The 5019-nt window shown below is 47.0% G+C and overlaps 1 pseudogene; it reads right to left on the bottom strand.

Annotated features, from left to right (window-relative positions):
• Window positions 1-3093: 3093 nt before the first annotated feature.
• LOC141984280 (uncharacterized) lies at window positions 3094-4732 on the bottom strand (annotated as a pseudogene).
• Between the last annotated feature and the right edge of the window lie 287 nt (window positions 4733-5019).

Genomic DNA, 5019 nt, shown 5'->3' with positions numbered 1-5019 from the left:
AAGTGAATTACTGCAGAGCTTTACCGTTTACTTTAAAGACATCCCATTGGAGATTTTACATAACCTGCAGTTCTTCTTCTTTCGTATGGCTTAGGTAGGTAGCAACAAATTTATATCTAAGTTGGATAGCCAGCACTCTGCCGCAGTAATCTGCAGTAAATTTAAGTAATACACTGCTTTTGATTAGTGTTGTCAGAGTAATCAGTAACTCATGTCTTGAGGGCCACTCTAAACCAAGACAGAAACTGGCCGTTATTTTTCTTTACAGTCATTTATATCAATTTATAAAACAGTGATAATAGAAGTGCCCTCGGTATATGCTTCTGAGTTATTACATTTAGTGCCAGTCACTTGTAAACAATCTCTCACATTTTCTGAATATAGTGCAGAATTTAAATATACTATGACTACATTTGCTTACTTCCACAAGCAGCACTATATTTGCTCCTATTTGGACATCTGTCTACCAGGACAGCAACTCCATCTTTTTTGATATTTTCACATCCCCAAGTCACATAGCAGACCTATTTTTGTATTAATTATTTATTATTAATATTATTTATTATAGGGCCTAGAGTCCCTAATCAGGGCCTCATTGTGCTGGGCATGGTGAAACCACAGGCTATTTATATAAACAGGATAGACAAACCATTTTGGGCAGATGGGATTTTTGCATCCATTTGATGACCTTTTTGCATCCATACATATACTATGTCTATGAAAAAGGCAAACTAGAGTTGCAAACAGGAGAGTTTTGGAGTGAGTATAGAGAAGACGTGTGAGAGGTTTTCTTTCTAAATACAGTTCTGTGTTCAATAGTTTGTTGGCCAGTGATGGAACAGTGGTTGTGACCTGCAATGGATGTGCCATGTTTTCTTTCTTGCCTGAATCACAGACTCATAGAAATGTAGGACTGGAAAGGACCTTGATAGGTCATCTAGTCCAGTCCCCTGCACTGAGGCAGGACAGGGTATGTCTACACTATGAAATTAGGTCGATTTTATAGAAGTCGATTTTTAGAAATCAATTTTATACAGTGGATTGCGTATGTCCATACTAAGCACATTAAGTCAGCAGAGTGTGTCCTCACTATCGTGGCTAGCATCGACTTTCGGAGCGGTGCACTGTAGGTAGCTATCCCACAGTTCCCGCAGTCTCCACCACCCATTGGAATTCTGGGTTAAGCTCCCAATGCCTGATGGTCAAAAACATTGTTGCAGGTGGTTTTGGGTACATGTCGTCAGTCTTCCCTCCCTCCGTGAAAGCAACAGCAGACAATCGTTTCTCACCTTTTTTCCATGCAGACGCCATAGCACGGCAAGCATGAAGCCCGCTCAGCTCACCGTCACCGCTGCTGTTGTGTCCTGGGTGTTGCTGTTAGCCAACAGTGCAGTACAACTGCTAACCGTCATCATCCATCGCTTCCACTGCAATTCTGCTCTCCTGCTCTTGTAAATGAGCTCAGTCTCAATAGCAAATTTCTCCATGTTGTCGTCGTCCACCGCTTCCGTTGCAACTCTACTCTATTTTCGTGGCATCCATCATCATCCACCGCTTCTACTGCAACTCTGGTCTCCTGCTCTCCTGCAAACACCATACCACAGCAAGCATGGAGCCCGCTCAGCTCACTGCTGCTGTTGTGAGCATTGTAAACACCTTGCGCATTATCCTGGAGTATATGCAGAACTGGGCTAAGAGATGCCAGCACGAGAATGATTTTGATGAGGACATGGACACAGACATTCCTGAAAGCACGGGCTGTGGCAATTGGGACATCATGGTGGCAGTGGGGCTGGTCGATACAGTTGAATGCTGATTCTGGGCCCGGCAAACAAGCACAGACTGGTGGGACCGCATAGTGTTGCAGGTCTGGCATGATTCACAGTGGCCGCGAAACTTTCGCATGCATGAGTTCCACAAAAGTGGCCTTTGTGTGTTGCTTTCCCACACCCTGAAGCACAGGAATACCAAGATGAGAGCTTCCCTGACAGTTGAGAAGTGAGTGGCGATAGCCCTGTGGAAGCTTGTAACTCCTGACTGCTACCGGTCAGTCAGGAATCAGTTTGGAGTAGGCAAATCTACTGTGGGGGCTGCTGTGATCCAAGTAGCTAATGCAATCATTGACGTTCTGTTATCAAGGGTAGTGACCGTGGGAAATGTGCAGGTCAGATTGGATGGCTTTGCTGCAATGGGGTTCCCTAACTGTGGTGGGGTGATAGATGGAATGCATATTCCTATTTTGGCACCAGACCACCTTGCCAACCAGTATGTAAACCACAAGGGGTACTTCTCAATGGTGCTGCAAGCACTGATGGATCACAAGGGACAATTCACCTACATCAGCGTGGGATGGCCGGGAAAGGTACATGATGCTCGCATCTTTAGGAACTCCGGGCTGTTCGAGCAGCTGCAAGAAGGGACTTCCCAGACCAAAAAATTACTGTTGGGGATGTTGAAATGACAATAGTTATCCTTGGGGACCTAGCCTACCCCTTGCTCCAATGGCTCATGAAGCCGTACACAGGCAGCCTAGACAGTAGTAAGGAGCAGTTCAACTATAGGCCGAGCAAGTGCAGAATGGTGGTAGAATGTGCCTTTGGATGTTTAAAAGCTCGCTGGCGCTGTTTGCTGATTAGGTCAGACCTCAGCGCAACCGACATTCCCATTGGTATTGCTGCTTGCTGTGTGGTCCATAATATCTGTGAGAGTAAGGGGGACACGTTTATGGTGGGGTGAGAGGTTGAGGCAAATTGCTTGGCATCTGATTTTGAGCAGCCAGACACCAGCGTGATTAGAAGAGCACAGCAAGGTGCGCTGCGCCTCAGAGAGGCTTTGAAAACCAGTTTCATGTCTGGCCAGGCTTTGGTGTGACAGTTTTGTGTATTTCTCCTTGATGCAAACCCGCCCCCTTTGTTGATTTTAATTCCCTGTAAGCCAACCACCCTCCCCCTTCGAAATAAAGTAACTATTGTTTTGAAACCATGCAATCTTTCTTTATTAATTAAAAAAAGGGAGATAACTGACAAGGTAGCCAGGGTGGGATGGGGTGGGGGAGGAGGGAAGGACAAGGACACATTGCTTATTGTAGCCACACTACAAATCAAACTGTTTGAATGACAGCCTTCTGTTCCTTGGGCCATCCTCTGGAGTGGTGTCACTGGGTGCCCGGAGCCTCCCTCCTGCGTTTTTGGGCATCTGGGTGAGGAGGATATGGAACTTGGGGAGGAGGTCAGGCGGTTGTACAATGGATGCAGCAGGGGTCTGTGCTCTTGTTGGCTTTCGTGCAGCTGTACCACATGCTTCATTATGTCCGTTTGCTCCCTCATTAGCTTTAGCATTGCGTCCTGCCTCTGCTTTTCGCGCTCCTGCCTCTGCTCTTCATGCTCACTTAATGCTTTCCTAGCCTCCAACACTGAATGCCTCAGGGCATTCAGCTGTGCCCTATCAGTGCGGGAGGACTGCATGAGCTTGGAAAACATGTCATTGCGAGTGCGTTTTTTTTGCCTTCTAATCTGCGATAACCTCAGGGATGGAGATGATAGGGGGAGCCTAGAAACATTTGCACCTGGGGGGAGATAAAAAGGGAGAGTAAAATTTAAGATGATACGTTTCTGAGAACTAAAGGGAGACTCTTTCACAGTGAATCAAGCAATTCACAGAAGACAGCACATGTGCTTTATAAGGTCGCATTTTGCCTTTTATATTGAGCTCCTCCCAGTATGGTGACACATCACACATGGCTGAAGAATAGAATTTGGTTTCTACTCAGCCATGGTAAGGCAAAGGATAGGCAGGGTTGGCTTCTTACGCATAACATGTGCAAATGGTTTCAAATTGCAGCGCCCTCCTTTCCCATAGCAAGCAATGGGTTGGGTTTCACATTTAAAAGGAGGGGCTGCAGTTTTTGGGTGGATATGCAGCACACACCTCCCCCCATCCCACCGTGTGGCTATTCTTCGGGATGATCCGTTTTAGGCAAGCACAAACAGCCCAGCATGATCAGGGTCCTTTTACTGTTCCCTTACAAAAATTCCCCTGTTTCAACCAGGTGACCTCACTCTCCTGAGGCTAACACAGAAAGATATAGACTGAATGTTGCTTGAATGTCACCAAAACCCAGGACCATTCGCTGCCATGCTTTGTACTGCAATGATTCCAGAATACTTTCAGAGTGCCTGCAGGAGAGCTTCATGGAGATGTCCCTGGAGGATTCCTGCTCCATCCCCAGACATGTAAACAGACTTTTCCAGTAGCTGTACTGGCCGCGAATGCATCCCAATTCTTCAGGGCAAATCAAACATTAAACACTATTGCTTTTAAACCCTGTACTGTAGTTACAAATGTGCACTCACTAGAGGTGCCTTCTCCAGCTTCAGGGTCGGGGATCCTGCCTCCGGAGGGTATTGGCTCCAGGAAGATGAAAAGGTCCTGGCTGCCAGGAAGAAAGGATTCACCACTTGCCTGCTGAGCATTCTCCTCCTACTCCTCCTCCTCATCCACTAAATCCTCCTCCCTGTTGCGTGAGATTCCCCCTTGCAGGTGCCCACAGACAGTGGTGGGGTAGTGGTAGGGTCCCTCCTAGAATGCCATGCAGCTGATCATAGAAGCGGCATGTATGGGTCTCTGACCTGGAGTGACCGTTTGCCTCCTTTGTCTTTTGGTGGGCTTGCCTCAGCTCCTTAACTTTCACGTGGCACTGCTGTGTGTCCCTGTTGTAGCCTCTTTCCACCATGCCCTGTGAGATTTTGGCAAATATATTTTCATTTCTGCTTTTTGATCGGAGTTCTGCCTGCACAGATGCTTCTCACCATACAGCAATCAGATCCAGTGTCTCCCTTTTGGTCCATGCTGGAGCTCGTTTGCGATTCTGCGGGGACTGCATGGTCACCTGTGCTGCTGAGTTCGCCACTCTGACCAAACAGGAAATGAAATTCAAAAGTTCCCAGGGCTTTTTCTGCATACCTGGCTAGTGCATCGGAGTTCAAAGTGCTGTCCACAGCGGTCACAATGGAGCACTCT

Source organism: Natator depressus, chromosome 3, assembly GCF_965152275.1.
Source record: "Natator depressus isolate rNatDep1 chromosome 3, rNatDep2.hap1, whole genome shotgun sequence".
In the NCBI taxonomy this organism is placed as follows: domain Eukaryota; kingdom Metazoa; phylum Chordata; order Testudines; family Cheloniidae; genus Natator; species Natator depressus.
Note: the sequence above shows the minus strand (reverse complement) of the source record. Positions and strands in the feature narration are given on the sequence as shown.